At 38.2% G+C, this 18,475-nt stretch overlaps 1 long non-coding RNA gene across 3 annotated transcripts in view; it reads left to right on the top strand.

The window, feature by feature from the left end:
- The window catches only part of LOC144615135 (uncharacterized), a 392,358-nt gene that overhangs the window by 317,064 nt on the left and 56,819 nt on the right, over window positions 1–18,475 (top strand). The gene's annotated exons all lie outside the window — the stretch shown is intronic.

Here is an 18,475-nt window from a genome sequence, read left to right on the forward strand (position 1 = left end):
ATAATACCCTCTAGTTCAATCCACATAGTTGCAAATGGCAAGATTTCATTCTTTTTGATTGCTGAGTAATACTCTATTGTGTGTGTGTATGTATATATATATGTATATATATATATATATATGTGTGTGTGTGTGTGTGTGTGTGTGTGTATATACATATACATATATATACACACACACACATATATATACCACATCTTGATCCATTCATCCATTGATGGACATTTGGGCTCTTTCCATACTTTGGCTATTGTTGATAGTGCTGCTAAAAACATTGGGGTGCATGTGCCCCTCTGAAACAGCATACCTGTATTCCTTGTATGAATACCTAGTAGTGCAATTGCTGGATTGTAGGGTAGTTCTATTTTTAATTTTTTGAGGAAACTCCAGTTTGCATTCCCACCAGCAAGCAAAAGAGATCCTCTTTCTCTGCATCCACACCAACATCTGTTGTTGCCTGAGTTGTTAATGTTAGCTATTCTGACAAGTGTGAGGTGATATCTCACTGTGGTTTTGATTTGTATTTCCCTGATGATGAGTGATATTGAGCATTTTTTCATGTGTCGGTTGCCTATCTGGATATCTTCTTTGGAGAAGTGTCTATTCATGTCTTCTGCCCATTTCTTCAGTGGATTGTTTGTTGGTTGGGTATTGAGTTTTATAAGTTCTTTATAAATTTTGGATACTAACCCTTTATCTGATATGTCATTTTCAAATATCTTTTCCCATTCCATCAGTTGCCTTTTAGTTTTGCTGATTGTTTCCTTCCCTGTGCAGAAGCTTTTCATTTTGATGAAGTCTCAATAGTTGAAAATTTTTGCTCTTGTTTCCCTTGCCTCTAGAGACATGTCGAGTAAGAAGTTACTGCGGCTGAGATCAAAACGTTTTTGCCTGCTTTTTCCTCTAGGATTTTGATGGCTTCCAATATAATGCTTAGGTCTTTCATCCATTTTGAGTCTCTTTTTGTGTATGGTGTAAGTAAGTGGTCCAGCTTCATTTTCTGCATGTCGCTGTCCAGTTTTCCCAGCACCACTTGCTGAAGAGACTGTCTTTATTCCATTGGATATTCTTTCCTGCTTTGTCAAAGATTAGTTGGCCATACATTTATGGGTCCATATCTGGGTTCTCTATTCTGTTCCATTGATCTGAGTGTCTGTTTTTGTGACATACTGTCTTGATGAGTACAGCTTTGTAATACATCTTCAAGTCTGGGATTTTGATGCCTCCAGCTTTTGTTTTCTTTTTCAAGATTTCTTTGGCTGTTGGGGTCTTTTCTGGTTCCATACAGATTTTAGGTTTGTTTGTTCTAGCTCTGTGAAGAATGCTGGTGTTATTTTGATAGGGATTGCATTGAATATGTAGATTGCTTTGGGTAGTATAGACATTTTAACAATATTTGTTCTTCCTATCCAGGAGCATGGAATATTTTTCCATATGTTTGTGTCTTCTTCCATTTCTTTTATAAGCTTTCTATAGTTTTCAGTGTATAGATTTTTCACCTCTTTGGTTACATTTATTCCTATGTCTTTTATGGGATTTGGTGCGATTATAACTAGGATTGATTCCTTGATTTCCCTTTCTGTTGCTTCATTATTGGTGTATAGGAATGCGACTGATTTCTGTGCATTGATTTTATATCCTGAGACTTTGCTGAATTCATGGATGAGGTCTAGTAGGGTTTTTTGGTGCAATCTTTTGGGTTTTCCAAAAAGAGTATCATGTCATCTGTTAAAAAGAAAGTTTGACTTCCTCCTTGCCAATATGGATGCCTTTTATTCCTTTGTGTTGTCTGATTGCTGAGGTTAAGATTTCCAATACTATGTTGAATAACAGTGGTGAGAGTGGACATCCCTGTCTTATTCCTGACCTTAGGGGGAAAGGTCTCAGTTTTGCCCCATTGAGGATGATATTAGCGTTGGGTCTTTCATATATGGCTTTTATGATCTTGAAGTATGATCCTTCTATCCCTACTTTCTTGAAGGTTTTCATCAAAAGAGGATGTTGTATTTTGTCAAATGCTTTCTCTGTATCTATTGAGAGGATCATATGGTTCTTGTTCTTTCTTCCATTGATGTGATCAGTCACATTGATTGTTTTGCAGATATTGAACCAGCCCTGCATCCCAGGTATAAATCCCACTTGGTCATGGTGAATAATTCTTTTAGTGTATTGTTGGATCCAGTTGGCTAATATCTTGTTGAGGATTTTTGCATACATATTCATCAGGGAAATTGATCTGTAGTTCTCCTTTTCAGTGGGTCTTTGTCTGATTTTGGAATCAAAGTGATGCTGGCTTCATAGAAAGAGTTTGGAAGTTTTCCTTCCATTTCTATTTTTTGGAATATCTTCAAGAGAATAGGTGTTAACTCTTCTTTAAATGTTTGGTAGAATCTCTTGGAAATCTATCTGACCCAGGTCTCTTGTTTTTTGGGGGATTTTTGATTACTAATTCGATTTCTTTACTGGTTATGGGTGTGTTCAAATTTTCTATTTCTTCCTGTTTCAGTTTTGGTAGTTTATATGTTTCTAGGAATTGTCCTTTTTTTTCCAGATTGTCAATTTTTTTGGCATATAATTGCTGGTAATATTCTCTCATTATTGTTTGTATTTCTGCTGTGTTGGTTGTGATCTCTCCTCTTTCATTCTTGACTTTATTTATTTGTGTCCTTTCCTTTTTCTTTTTGATCAAACTGGCTAGGGGTTTATCAATTTTGTTAATTCTTTCAAAGAACCAGCTCCTGATTTCATTGATCTGTCCTACTGGGATTTTTGGTTTTGATAGCATTGATTTCTGCTCTAATCTTTACTACTTCCTGTCTTCTGCTGGTTTGGGGTTTTATTTGCTGTTCTTTTTCAAGATCTTTAAGGTGTAAGGTTAGGTTGTATATCTCAGATGTTTCTTCCTTCTTAGAAAGGCCTGGATTGCAATATGCTTCCCTCTTGTCTGCCTTTGCTGCATCCCAGAGGTTTTGTGCTGGGGTACTATCATTTTCATTGGCTTCCATGTACTTTTTAGTTTCTTCTTTAACTTCTTGGTTAGCCCATTCATTCTTTAGTAGGATGTTCTTTAGTCTCCAAGTATTTGTTATCTTTCCAAATTTTTTCTCGTGGTTGATTTCGAGTTTCATAGTGTTGTGGTCTGAAAATATGCCCAGTATGATCTCAGTCTTTTCATATTTGTTGAGGACTGATTTGTGTCCTAATATGTGATCTATTCTGGAGAATGTTGCAGGTACAGTGGAGAAGAATGTGTATTCTGCTGCTTTAGGATGAATTGTTCTGTATATATCTGTTAAGTCCATCCAGTCCAGTGTGTCATTCAAAGCTATTGTTTCAGTGTTGGTTTTCTGTTTATATGATCTGTCCATTGTTGTAGGTGGGGTGTTGAAGTCCCCTACTATTATGGTATTATTATGTTTGTGATTAACTGATTTCTTTGTCTGGGTGCTTTCACGTTTGGAGCATAAATGTTTATAATTATTAGATCTTCTTGGTGGATAGACCCCTTAATTATGATATAACACCCTTCTTCATCTCTTATTACAGTCTTTATTTTAAAATCTAGATTTTCTGATATAAGTATCACTACTCAGGCTTTCTTGTCATGACCATTAGCATGATAGATGGATCTCCAGCCCCTTATTTTCTATCTGAAAGTGCCTTTAGGTCTAAAATGGGTCTCTTATAAACAGCATATAGATCTATTGTGTTTTCTTATCCACTCTGTTACCCTATGTCTTTTTATTGGAGCTTTAGTCCATTGATGTTTACAGTGAGCACTGGAAGATATGAATTTATTGTCATTACATTGCCTGTAGAGTTGGAGTTTCTGGTGGTGTTCTCTGGTGCTTTCTAGTCTTTGTTGCTTTTGAGCCTTTTTGTTTTGTTTTTTTGTTTTTGTTTTTGTCTTTTCTCCCCTCAGAGTCCCCCTTAAAATTTCTTGCAGCACCAGTTTAGTTGTCACAAACTCCTTTAATTTTTGTTTGTAGGAAACTTTTAATCTCTCTTTCTATTTTGAATGACAGCCTTGCTGGATAAAGAATTCTTGGCTGCATATTTTTCCAATTCAGCACATTAAATATATCCTGCCACTCCTTTCTTCCCTGCCAAGATTCTATGGATAGGTATGCTGCAAACTTGATATCTTCCCTTGTAGGTTAAGGGCTTTTTTTCCCTTGCTGCAGTCATGATTCTTTCCTTGTCTGAGTATTTTGCGAATTTGACTATGATATGCCTTGTTAATGGTCGGTTTGTGTTGAATCTAATGGGAGTCCTCTGTGCTTCCTGGATTTTGATGTCTGTGTCTTCTCCCAGCTTAGGAAAGTTTCTGCTATGATTTGCTCACATAACTCTTCTACCCCTTTTTCTCTCTCTTCATCTTCTGGGACCCCTATGATTCAGATATTATTTCTTTTTAATGAGTCACTGATTTCTTTAATTCTTAAATCGTGCTCTTTTGTCTTAGTTCTCTTTTTTCTGCTTCATTATTCTCTGTAAGTTTGTCCTCTATATCACTGATTTCCAGCTCTGCTTCCTCCATCCTTGCCACCGTGGCATCCATTCGAGATTACAGCTCAGTTATATCATTTTTTATTTCATCTTGACTAGCTTTTACTTCTTTTATCTCTGCAAAAAGGGATTCTAATCTATTTTCGACCCCATCTCATATTCTTATTATCATGATTCTAGTTTCGGTTCAGATACCTTGCTTGTATCTGTGTTGATTAAGTCCCTGGCTGTCATTTCTTCCTCTTCTTTCTTTTGGGGTGAATTCCTTCATTTTGTTATTTTGAAGGAAGAAATGAAATTAATAAAGTAAAAAAAATTAAAATTAAAAAATTAAAAACAACACAAAAAAATCAAATAATGGATGCTAGATCCTAGGTGTGGTTTTCTTCTTAGGTTGTTGAAAAAAACTTGATTAGATTAGAGAAAAAAGAGAAAGATAAGAAAAAAAAGGAAAATAAGAGGAAAATAGTTTGAAAATTTGAAAAACTGGATATCATAAAATGGAATAAAATGAATGGTAGGAGTAAAATAGAATTTAAAAAATTTACAAAAATAAAAAATATGGTAGAAAAAATTAAAGAAAAATATTTTTATTTAAGATTGAAAATAAAAATAAATTTTTTCTCTTTCTATATTCAAGAATAAGAAAGGAAAAGAAAAAAAAATTGACTAGATGGATCAGTGAATAGAATCAAGTACGATTAAAATTATATTGTTTTCCCCTAGAAATCAAACTATGAAGCACTTTATAGTCCATAAACTAAGCAGGCAGAAAGACTTACAGTGTTCCTCAAGAGTGCAGTTGGCCCAGTTGGGCGAGGTTTAGTGTAACGGCTCCATCTTCCACTAGATGGTGCTGCTTAGCCTACTGGGGTGGATTGCTGTGAAGCTTGTAGGTGTGTATGTGCATGCGAGTGAGGGGTGTCACCCAACTACTCAGTCTCTATTATCAGAACTCTGCACTCTCCCCTACCAGTGATCAAGCACCCCTCCTTCGTCTCTAGCTTCCATCCACTCTCCACTCCTACGCTCTCTGTGACTAAGCAGGCTGCCAGGCAGCACCTCATTCCTGAGTTTTATCTCACATGGAGCTGTGTTTTCCAACTCCTCCCTTCTGAGTGACTGTGGCTTTGACCCGTTCCTACCCTTTGGGGGAGGGTCTCACTGAGAAATGGCTGGGTACTGGCCACTCGCAGGAACGTTCGCACAACCATGCTGCTGCAGAGGCCTAGAGACTGTGCCCGGGTGCCAGCCTGCCCCAGAAAAAGTTCGTGAGATCATGTAGCAGCAGCATTTCAGAGATTATGGCAAATCACAACACACATCTGCCACCAGGTCACCCCTAACATCCTCTCCAACAGCAGTGAATGCAGCCATTCTCCATGGTCTGCTGGAACCTTTGACTGTGGGAGGCCACACCGCCTCTATCAAATGACCTCCCAGCAAGGGAACAACCACTTCCTGTGTGGCCCAGGACCCCAAGGACCGTACTTTCTGCTCCCATGGATCCACCCTCCCACCAGAGCACTACCAGGTATTGAGCTGTGGAGTTTCAGACTCTGTGCTTCCCCTGTTTATAGAGTCTTAATGGAATTTAAACACTCTCCTTTCTCCTTTCTCCCTTTTTTGTTCAGTCCCTTATGGCTGTTTCCACTCAGACTTTTTCTTTCCAGCTCCTTTCATGGGGGAGGGGATGCTTTTCCCTTACTCTTCCCTATCTCTGTCCTCTTTATGCAAACAAAAACAGGTCCCTGCCCTCTGCAGTTTCTCTTTCCTCCAGTTCACCTCTCTGCACTGCATACTTGCCAAGTTCTATGGTTCAGGTTGTTCAGATTGTTGTGTTAATCCTCAAATCAGTTTTCTTGGTGTGCAAGCTGGTTTAGTATTGATCTGGTTGCATTTCAGGGATGAGAGATGCAAAACAAAACAAAACAAAACAAAACAAAAAAACTTCCATGCTGTTCTGCCATCTTGGACCATTCCCTAGTTATTTGTTGTTTTATTTTGATGATGATGGTGATGATGACAATTGGTGAGTATGGGGAAATAATTTCCCAAGAGTGGATGAGTGGACAGGAAAGAAGAGATGAGATAAAAGCTAAAAAGAATAAGGGAAATGAAAACCTATGACCTTGGTTAGGATTTGGGAGGCTGGAAGTATTTTGGAAGAAATGAAGTATCCCAGAAAAACAACAACAACAACAACAAAGAATAAGAGTAGGGGACTGGTGACTTGAATTGCATGAATACGCAGTGTTAGTACATTAAATCCTGAGGTCAGGAAACTTAGACGGGTAATGAGTATATATGAGTAAAGTGTAGGGTTCTGGCCAAAAAAAAAATCTATGTGTATAATCACTTTCAATAAGGCTAAAACTATGTCTCATGAAAAACAAAACCCACATAAATACATACTTAAATTATGTACACTAAGAATGAGTTCAGATAAGAAAATGAATGTATCTTTACACATATTTTCAACAACTTACTGGGACAGCAGAACTTCCATTCAGCAAGCCAAGTACACACTTTCTTTGGTTATTTACTCATCCAATAACTCAGCAACAGAAAAATTGGATTTTAACTTCATCTTGCCCAAGGACAACTTTCTCATTCTGAAAGGAATTTTTAGTTCCAATTCATAATAAATACCTCTACTTGTATTTATATTTTTATTTTAGAGAACACCGGTGAATTCTTGGCAGGCAGTGGGATACTAATGAGGCACATTGGCTCACAATCTTATCAGTCTTTTAAATTAGCAGTCAAATAAATTTGTCAAAGAACATAGCATGCCTTACACAGAGATATATCTTGTATTCATGGAATTATCCGATACAGATTTTACAATTTCTGGTTTTTTCTAATATAAAATGGAATCTGATATTTTATATGGACTCCTAAAAGGAAATTTTTGGCTTTACTTCTGTTCTGAAACTCTTTCAAAGACTTGTTTGAGTTGCCTTAGGCAGGGTCTTTTAGAAGTTCATTTGTGTGTGGGGTGGGGGGATTGATTGCCTCTTAAGAGTGCCAAAATAAAGTAACCAAAATTATCATTATTTTAAATGTTGATATCTGTTTAATTTATATTTGCAATAAAAATGTAATATAATTATGCTAGTTCCGACACAATTACAGGATTTTTTAAAAAGATATATTGATTGGCATTTGAGAGTTATGTAGTAATGTAATGGGGCAAAAGTGAAATTTATGTAACGAGTATCTTCATCTTCCAAAAATGCATTGTTCCCTATGGAGTAGCCCTGTCCTCCCCTTCCTATGCCCTCTCCATATGTACAATGTATTCCTTTGGCAAACACTGAATATTCACCTACTATTCTTTTTGGTGTTGACAGTAGAGAACTTTAAGATATGGATGGCTGTTATCTGCAGAAAGGTTTTCACAAAATGGTTGTATTGGCAGCTTCAGGGAGCAGTTTTCTCTCAGAAGGTAGTGGTAGAGATGATGCAGGTAGGCTGAGTCCAAGAACCCAAGGGAAGGTCCCACAGGATCTTGGCTTCATGCAGGATAGAAATCAAATGTGAGCCACAGAAAGTGGAAACAGATTTTATTGAATTGAGTAAGCCACAGGGAGAGAATAGCAGGCCCAGTGACTGGGAGACTCTGAAAGGAAAGGAGAATAAGTCTTGTCTTTGCTTGGGGCTAGGGATTAATATTAGAAAAGGGCCTAGGGTAAGAGTTCCTCCAGGAATCCAGGGTAGGGTCCAATCAAAGGTGAGCATCAGGTGAATAATAGGTATTATTCCATAAATTACTGAAGATAAGCGTATCGATGCCAGCATAAGCCAAGGTTTGTTTGAAGCTAATGTCCTGGAATATGTTTGGGATCTGGCTCTTCTTAGGTGTTATCAGGTGTTTGGGGCTTAGGACAAAATTCAGAGAATGATAAACTTTCTTGCTCCCCCTGGAAATGAGAATATATCTTCTTTAGCCTATTCAGAGACAAAACATAGATCATGAGTAAATGGGGTCTAGCAGAAAAACAGCAGAGATGGAGCCTTTCTAAAATGGAGTCCCTTCAGCTTCTATCTCAGAGATAGTAGTCATAGAGACCCAGTGTTAGGAGCTACATTGTGTTCCCCTGAAAGGTGTATATATTGAAGCCCTAATCCCCAATACCTCAAAATTAGACTGTATTTGGAGATAGGGCCTTTTAAACAGTAATTAAGTTAAAATGAAGCCATCCTAATCCAAGCTGACTGGTGTTCTTATAAAAGAGAAAATTCAGAACCACAGAGAAACACCAAGGATGCATGTACACAGTGGAAAGACCATTGAAAACATAGGGAGGAGGTGGTCCATCTGCAAGCCAAGAAGAGAGCCTCAGGAGTCAGTAAACCTGTTGACACCCTGATCGTGGACTTCCAGCCTCACGTACTGGGAGATTTTGTTATTTTGTTATGGTTCCATGTTATAGCAGCCCCAGCAAACTAATGCACCCAGTTTGTTAAATGACCCACTCGAGATTCTCTCCACCATTTTTTGCATTAGACCCTTTCAAATTAAAACTGCAATGGACAAAGTTAAATAGGCGAGAAAGGCTTTATTCAAGACTATTGAAATAAGGGAAGAGAGACTGAACTTAAGTCCATTAAAACAAACAGTAGGGAATTTTTTAAGTCCTGGGTGAGTGAGTAGAGGAAATTAGGAGGGAGGTTCATCTGTGGGTTATGTCCATCATGATGGGTTATTCTGAGTTTGTGAATGTTTTTCTCTGTAATTAGGTCATCTGTGTTTACTGACTGGTCTCCATTATAGTTAGGCTCCTACTCTGCCACAGGGACTAGAAAAGAGGGTTGCTGTCCCTTCAATGTTTATATTTTCAACAAATAGTTCTTAGATCCTCAAGAAATTCCTGGATTATAAACCTGACAAAAGGCTGTGGGAAGATTTATATATATTTCAAAGGAGCAGAGTAAGAATTTATAATTTCAAGTTTTCTAAAGTAAATGTTCTAAGGAAAGGAAGGTCAGGGGGCTACAGTTGGAAGAAACCAATCTGAAGTTTAGCCAAGCTGAGGGGAACATCACAACCATTTTAGTCAACGCCTTTGTTATGGAACAGGCTGACCCTCTAGCCTGGAAGGCATCGGTTCCCCAACATTGATTTGCCTATGTGCTATTGCAATCTGGTGTCCCTAGCAGTCACTGCTATGGAATGGGATACATCCCATAGTACTGGACTAAGAAATTCTAGTCATTTCACAGAGGCCAAGCAAACACAATCAGAAGGCAAGAAATAACCCTGTACTATCCCGCCATTCTGGGCTTCCGCAAATCATGCCTTAGGCTGGATCTCATTAAATCTACATCCCATTTCCCACCTCAAGTCACTCAGATCCCAGCAATTACCCAGTAAGTGCTTTCCAAAGAGCAAATACAGGATTCATTTCCTTGTAACTTCTCCATCTGTTTCTTTGTTTTAAAATAGCACAGCTTTAAAATTGGTGCCACCATTGAAAACAGGTAATGTTCTGTTTTCATTCTATTTCCTCTGCCAGGAGGTGCGTAAGCTTAGAGAGAAAATCCCCCTCTGCCTAAAGCCCCAGGAAAGTAAGTGCTGGTGTGAAAGCATCCATGGGGACACAGGAATTACCATATAGCTGCCCTGTACAAAACACCAGTGGGGTGCACCCACCGGAGATGCACATTATCATGATCACAGTCACAGACTTGAGTAATAGCCCATGCTAGAATGGCGATGAGCTGTCTTGAGATGCCTAGCAATTTTCCAGGCCTCTCCTAAAGGGTTTTAGGTGAAATCTCAATGTTTCTTACTGAACCTTGGGGGAACATCAGTTGTTTACAATTCAGAGTAGCTATACAGACAATTTCTTCTTAGGTTAAGAAAACAAATAAATTAAGTAGAATGACTTATCTTTCCTGGATGTATCATTTATGGAATTATAAAGATAAAAGGTTTGATGCTATGATCCTGACCTCTGTGATTACAGGGGAGAAGAAGATGGAGTAACAGGTAGACTTAGACTTCTAGACATTTGCGGATTCCTTCCTATTTTACAAATACCTTCATTACAGTTGCTGGATTCCTATCAGGATAAATGCATTCAAACTTTGCTTTGAATGGCAAAAGCTGGTTTTCCACCTTTTGGGTTGATACAGTTTTGCTATTTCCAAGTGTGTTGTAAACAGAAGAGAAAGAAAAAGGTAGAAGAGGTTAGGGCCTTGGCAACAGCTCCCTCCCAAGTGTTGTATGCAGGTTGAGAACACCAGTGCTAAGGGACATGTACTCCCACCCCCACCCCCACCCCCAAATCCTTACCAGGTGACTTACATATTTTTCCCTTTTCCTCCCAAGTCAACTGGGACCTCCAAATGACCCTTAATTCCTCTTTTACATTTTCACATGCTTTTCACATTAAATGATTTTGAAGATACAGGACTGAATAATTGGAAGCATGCATAGCCCTTCACTAATACAACTAAATTTTCTAATCATGGTGAAGTACATTGCCTCAAATCCAGATGGTGATTTTGTTCTTGCACAGGCTTGTAGGTCTAAAGGTACAACATGTATGACAATAATATTCACTCAACAAAAATTCATTGACCATGTCCGATATGCTAGGGGCTCAAGACACAGCCATGAGAAGAGAGAGTGCCCCCCCCCCCCCACCTCACAGGGCTTCCAGTCTTCCTAGGATAACAAGTAATTAAAATGAAAGTAATAAAGCTCTAAGAGCTTCTGGTGACAGCACATAGCCCAGTCTTGGTTGAATGGAGTTAAATATATATAAAGGACATGGACAATTTACCAAAGTGACATTTAATCTGAAAACTAAATAGGAGCTAGCCAGATAATGTAATGTGGGAAAGGGATCACAATAAAGGGAATAGGGTATGAAGGTCTAGATTCCAGAAGCAAGAGAAAGCCTGGCTTCTGGAAGAAATGAAAGTATTTCACTGTGACTAGAGAAGTGAAGGAGAGAGTGACAAAAACAGAGACAGGAAAAAAAGAGATAAATAAGGTAAAAGAGGTAAATACAGTGTAGTTTCTAAATAATTGTGTAAATCTCCTCCAAGTGTTTGGAAAATATTCTCAGGCAATAACCACTGATAGAAAAAAGTAATATGCAGTAAGGCTGCTCACCAGGACACAGTGTTACCAAAGACAATGCCTCTTTCTCAGCATTGATGGACTCTGATCCAAGATAGACCCACACATGATCCTCATTATGTTTTCTCTCACTACTATACTGCCAAGTATCCATTCCAGAGGGAAAAATAAATTGGAACATTTCAAGATGTTATGAATCAGAAAGTTAAGACAGAAACTAGGTAGATAAAGCAGAAATGGCACCCATAGGCTATGCTCTCCAGTACAGAGCTGGCCTCTGTATAGCCTATCCTTTGCCAAAAAACTTAGCTTGCCCTCACTCAGAGCCACTTCTGGAACTTGCCACATCTTTTTACAAGTTAGATGTCTCCCTCCCCACTGAAGGCACTCAACACTTGGGTATAAGGCTTGGCCAGGAGAACAGAGACTGGATTTCACCCCCTAACATAGGGAAACTCCTGTGTTCCCCCCAGCCTTGAACCTGAATGACCTTAGGCAGAAGACCTGCACACAACACACACACAGTTTTTCCTTTGTTTTGACTTTATCTGTTACATGACATGAAATAACACTAATTATATGTTAATGTGGAAAAAATAATTGTTCTCTAAAGAAGTAAAGAACTGTTAGCTAATGAAACCATGGATAATTCACTTTACACAAATTAATGCAATCATCTCGCCTCTCCCTGGTTGGGAATTGTGTCACAGAGGGAGCAAGAGCTTGAATTAGAGATGAAGGAAAGGTGGATTATTCCAAAGTGTGGTGGCTTTAAGAGGGAGGGACAGAGAGAGGAAGGAAATCTAGTAGAATTATATGAAGTGTTTTATTGCAAGGTAGTATGCGAGTCCTGGGAAAAGAAAGATTAAACAGTGGTTAAAGAGTACTGAATGGAAAATGTGAAGAAGCCAAATACAAATTTCACTGTGTTAAATATTTTCCTCGGCTGATCCTGCCTCTGGCAGCCATGGTCCTTTCTCCGCAGAAAGCAGCCCTGAGAGTAGTACCATGAATCCTACAGCTCAGGGACCTTGTGGCTTGTATTGATTTCCTTTTTCCTTCTAACTGACCTGGAGACCTCATCACCAAGTCTAGTATTATTTCCGGGGGGGGGGGGGGTGGTGCTTGGAATTCCAAACGAATTTATAAGTCTTTGTGTCAAATTGGAGTTACCTCAAGTAGAAATCAGGGAACATTCTTTTCTTAAAAGTGACTTCTCTCTGGTATATCTTCCCATTACATTTCAGATTAGACAAAGCAAGAGTAAAAATCATGAGATGGAAAAGTTGTCTGGGATCACAGCTTGTGTAATGCAGGTTTCTTGGTCACCAAATAAACTCAATTTTGTAGATTCAAGTGTGTGCTGATTAATGTCAGGGAATCACAAGGCACAGACGCAGAGTTGATTACTTCCTACATGATTTCACTTTCATAATAGTGTTGGAAGGCTTCTTTGAAATTTACATTTTGGTAAAAACAAACAAACTAACTAATTAAAGCCAATGATGCTCTGAGTTTCCAGTGAAATTCAAGTTGACTGAGCTCCAACGGGTGATACACCATGAAGTAGTGTGTGCACCAGATGTGAACAGTATGGCACCCCATTTAATCTTCACAATAACTCTTTAGACATTATATTTTCAGTAGTCAAATGTGGAAACTGGAGGACAAATCCAAGGTCATTCAGTTAGTAGGTAGTGGATATGAACTCTGTTTTACATAGCTTCATAAGCTTTGCTTTTTCTGATATGCCATTTTGCTTGCGTGCTTTCCTAGTAATTCCTAAATGTTCACATATGCCAGTTGTGGTTTTCACCCACTTAATTCTCACAACACAACTCCAGGGAACATATGGTCATTTACATTTTATAAATTAAAAAAACTGAGATTCAGTAATGGTAAGTATATTCTCAAGGTCATGCAAGGGGTATGTGATAGATCACATGGAGAGTTTAAAACTAAATATTTTAGATCCAACTTTGGTTCTTTTCCTACTCCCTCTCGTCTTCCTTTCTCAAGATGTTTTGTTCTAAACTCATCAAAGCTCATGCCACTTAAAGTAGAATTGGCTCTCCGTCACTTTTAAAACTTACCTGTCTTTTGACCTGTCCCTCAAAACCATGCTCTCTCTACACTGGTTGAAAAATAATCTTATATATTAATTCAAGCCAGGATATTGGTGGCAGATTAGTGGTTTCCCGTATTATGGGTAATCCTTGCATGTTTCCTAAGAGACAGCAAAAGACAGAGTTTCAACCCACTGGAATGACCCTTACCTATTGGAATACTAGATACTGAGGTACAGATGGAAAGGAAGATGTACATTTGAGCAACAACTATTACCACACCTCTAAAATCATATGATAAGTGATAAACCCAGGACATGCATAGATAGTATGGTGGAAGATTCCTGTGGTGTATGCTCATATGCTTACATCAGTAATAAATTTGTAATTACAGAGAAAACAGATCTAGAACATTCTTTGCTTCTAAATTTCTTCTCTTTATCATAAGAGGGTGGAGACTTTCTGTATTACAGTCAGGAAGATCTCACAGGTGATAATCTCAGAGAAAAGATAGAAAAATGATGTTGAGCAGGGTGGTAGTCCTCAATTATGGTGTTTTTCTCTTTTGTGTAATTGAGAACCTAACACCAAAGACTATTAATAAAAGGTATAATGATTTCCCTATTAAATTAAAAGACTATAGACAATCATCATTAAATATTGAAAGAAAAACAACAACAACAACAACAACCCACTACATTTCTTTGGCAGGACAATACCTACTCAATTTTTTAGTTTGCCTTTCTTTTTTTTTTTTTTTTTTTTTTTTTTTTTTTTTTTAATATATGAAATTTACTGTCAAATTGGTTTCCATACAACACCCAGTGCTCATCCCAAAAGGTGCCCTCCTCAATACCCATCACCCACCCTGCCCTCCCTCCCACCCTGCCCTCCCTCCCACCCCCCATCAACCCTCAGTTTGTTCTCAGTTTTTAACAGTCTCTTATGCTTTGTAGTTTGCCTTTCTAATAAAGTTAATGACATTCTCTTCCTTTCTACTAGCTTAATAAAATATTGACTTATAAAACAGGATAGGGAGGTGATATGGCTTCAAGCTTAGCTGAGATGTAGTCTCAAAAGATTTTCTCAAATTCTGCTTCCTCTGGGTCTTCCCTCTCTGCTCTTCAGTGTGTGGGCTTTGTTCCTAGGTTTACTATATGGCATGGCTAAGATAATGACCAGAAGCTTCAGGCTGTAAGCTACCAGCTTACGAACACCAACTGGAAAAGAGTGCAGCTTTCCTTAGAAACTCAGGCGAAATTCCTTACCTTTACACTGATTTGCTTGGCTTTTGACGCATGCCTATTTCTGAACCAATCTTGTGGCTAATGGAAGCCTGATGCCCTGATGGCCAAGACTGGGTCAATACTGCTGAGGGTGGTGTCAATCTGAGTAGAACCAAAGGGACTGAGGAAGGAAGAAAGTACACAGATGAAAAGAAAAAATAGGCTACCACAAGTTTCTTTCAAAATAGTGGATAAATTGATTCATTGAAGAATCCTTTTAATGCAAAGGAAAAACAAAACATAAAATGGATTAGAAAACATTTGAGAAACACCATATATCAAAAACATAGCTGTTTGTCTTTCTCTGCTTTATTTCACTTAGCATAATACCCTCTAGGTCCACCCATATTGTTGCAAACGGCAAGATCTCATATTTTTTATGGTTTAATAATATTCCATTGTGTACCTATATGATATTATTTCACTTACATGTAGAATATAAAAAATAAAACAAATAAACAGACAAAAAGCAGAATCATAGTTAAAAACACAGAGAACAAACTGATGGTTGCCAGAGGGAAAGAGCAGTGGAGGGATGGGCAAAATGGGTGAAGAGAAGTGGAAGGTATAGGCTTATAGATATAGAATCATAAGTCATGGGAATAAAAGGTACAGCACAAGGAATATAGTCAATGGATTTATAATAGCATTGGATGGTGACAGATGGTACCTCCACTTGTGGTGATCATAGCATAATGCATAGAGTTGTTGAATCACTGTGTTGTATACCTGAAACTAATATAATATTGTGTATAAGTTATACTTTAAAAATCTATTTATAAATAATACCAAAAGAAAAAAAAAACACAAAGACAGGTGTTGATTGAAATACGATAAGTTATCTTTTATAGTGTGCAGAGAATTATGGATAGACCAATAAAGCAAGGAACACCTTTTTCTTTGAAGTACCTTTTTCTTTGAAGTTCAGATTCTGTTGAACCCAAGGCTGGCTGGAGAGTATGTCAACTATGCAATCTTTAATTAGTAATGTAGTCACAGCATAGCCGCGAGTAGAAAGGAATTAGCTGAGTGACATTCCCCAGGTTTGTGTGACCCCTGTGGTTCTTACCTCAGAACCCATAATACCAGAAAGAAGCATGTTTCCAGAGAAAATTTTAAAACAGGAAAAAGATTATTCAACATATGGAACTCATCCAATAAGGTAAATAATTTCTGAAACCCAGAATATTCCCCCTATTCACTCCTAAGTGGTCAGCTCCTTCTTTTTCAGCTGTAATATGTGCTAATCACCTATCTTGAAAAAGCAAGGGACTAGAGGACCGGCCAGCCTGGCTGATGCACTGGTCATTAACATTGACTTTCAGCTGTGAAGGAGAGAGAAAATGGGAATTGCAGTCATATTGTGGACAAGAATAAGTTTACAAGGAACACTGTGGAGAGTTAAATCCAAGAGGCAAGTAGAGGGCAGTGACCAGGTCTGAAGCAGTGGCTCACCAGCAAAGGACAGACAAGAGAGGCAAGGGCAGATTTAGGCAGAAGATCCTGACCCAGTCCCTGAGCCCATGGAGCCTGGGGAGAGAAATCCTCTTATTGAGATCTGATCACCCTATGCTGACCAGCTTTGAAGAGCACTGGTTCAATCGCCTTCTCCAGGAAGCCCTACAAACCTGACAGGAACATGGAAACACCAGCATCCTTGACTGTAGTGTCACCCACACTGTAGGTGGTCATAAAAGACCCAAAAGCAAAATTACACTATTATAAACATAAGAAGAACACATACTGGGTAAACAAAAATAAATAAAATAAAACAAATCCCACAAAAACATATATGTCTTACACTGTTTTGCTAACCACAGGAAGAAAATGGATTGCATTTTGAAATAATGAGTGACATTTCTCATCTTTTAGACACCCTAAATATTTCGGAAACACCACGTAATGTGCAGTGGGTTGTGTGCAGTGACAGAACTTTGTCATCTTACTCTCTGATGTACTATAAAGTCATTTCCAAAAACCTGGCAGAAGAAACCTCAGGTACCATCAAGAGATACTTTGCTTTGTTTCCAAAGTCTTTCTCTCCTTCTGGGAGCACCACCTTTAAATCCATATATTACTGCCCAAATAAGAGAAATATAAATAACTCAATCCTCCAGGAACAGAGCCAAAAATAAGCCAAGAATAGAAAACCAAAATAATTTTTACAAGGGCATTTGAGCCAAATAAAGAGGAGTGGATGTATCACCAATAAGGAGGAAGCAGCATCAATATCTTGGTTTTAAAAGAAAAAATTGAGAAATCATTAGGCATTTTACAAAGTGCAATAAACCCTGCTAGTGCTAGCAAAAGCTGGTTTTCAAGGTGCTCAAAGAGAGATTCGGCAAGCTTTCTCTAAAATACATACAAGAGATGTCTGAAGAGATGATAATCAGATGAAAGCAGCATCAAGAGGGAGAAAATGGTACACATGGAGAGAGCACAAAAAATTGAACTCCAAAGGATTTTAAGATAGTGTGAGAAAGAACCTAGTTCTCTAAATCACTGAACAATATAACTCCCCTGGGAGAAATAACCTGTGAATAAACTTGAACTTTACAAAATGTGTTTATTTTTAAAGGTCTTTGTAATTAAAGGTATATCTTTGGTTGAACCATAAATATAAATTTCATGGGCACTTTATTCATTTTTGGGTTTTTTTTTTTTGTTGTTATTCTTAAATAGATTGTTTCCTTAGAAATTCCAAATTAAGAACCCTAAGTTTGTATTCTCTGAGGCAGAAATACCTGACTGATGCAGGACCTGACTGTAGGTGGACCTTACTCTTTACCTCGGTATTATCTGGTCCTCAGCTAGGGAGAAACTATACCTCCCATTTAGTTCATTACTCTTCCTGCTGATTACTCATTCTGCTATAGTCTCTCTATAGATAGAGGGAGAGGGGAACTAGAGAATTCTCATGGGATAATTGAGTGGGCCGAAGTTATCAGACTCTGTAGATATGAGATTACCCACACTGTTTGCTACTCAGTTGAAAATCCATGCTAAGAAATCATCAGCAAATGGGTAACTCAAACTCTATCACTATCTAGAGATATCAGTCCTGATATCTACAAATTCCCTTTCCAAATGGATTTTCTCTCCTTTGCCAAAGGCCGATGGTATGAGTGTGAACAAAAGAGTAAGCAGATCAAGGGAGTAAGTATAGGGTAAAGAATGTGTCACTGTCCTAGAAACTTCTTCCTGTGACCCAGAGGTGCAGATCTTCTTGGCCCTTTGTCAACGGAGACACTTGAGGTTCCCGCTGCTTAGTGGTATGGAAGGTGGGCAGATTGATAAGTGTGGAGATGTGCTGTTTTACAAGGTAAATACACCAGGAACATAAGTGCCGTACCCTGGAATTCCTCTTCTGCTTCTAAGGGAGTTTTGAAAATTCAGTCACTCCACATTTCTTATTTTACAAAAAAGGACTATTTACCTCCCATCGACCTCAAAGGTGTCTTCTCAGAAGTAGCCCAAAATCTCCCATTTGCCTTTCTCAAATTAAATGTGATTAA

Source organism: Panthera onca, chromosome F2 (genome assembly GCF_046562875.1).
Source record: "Panthera onca isolate mPanOnc1 chromosome F2, mPanOnc1 haplotype 2, whole genome shotgun sequence".
NCBI classification, from domain to species: domain Eukaryota; kingdom Metazoa; phylum Chordata; class Mammalia; order Carnivora; family Felidae; genus Panthera; species Panthera onca.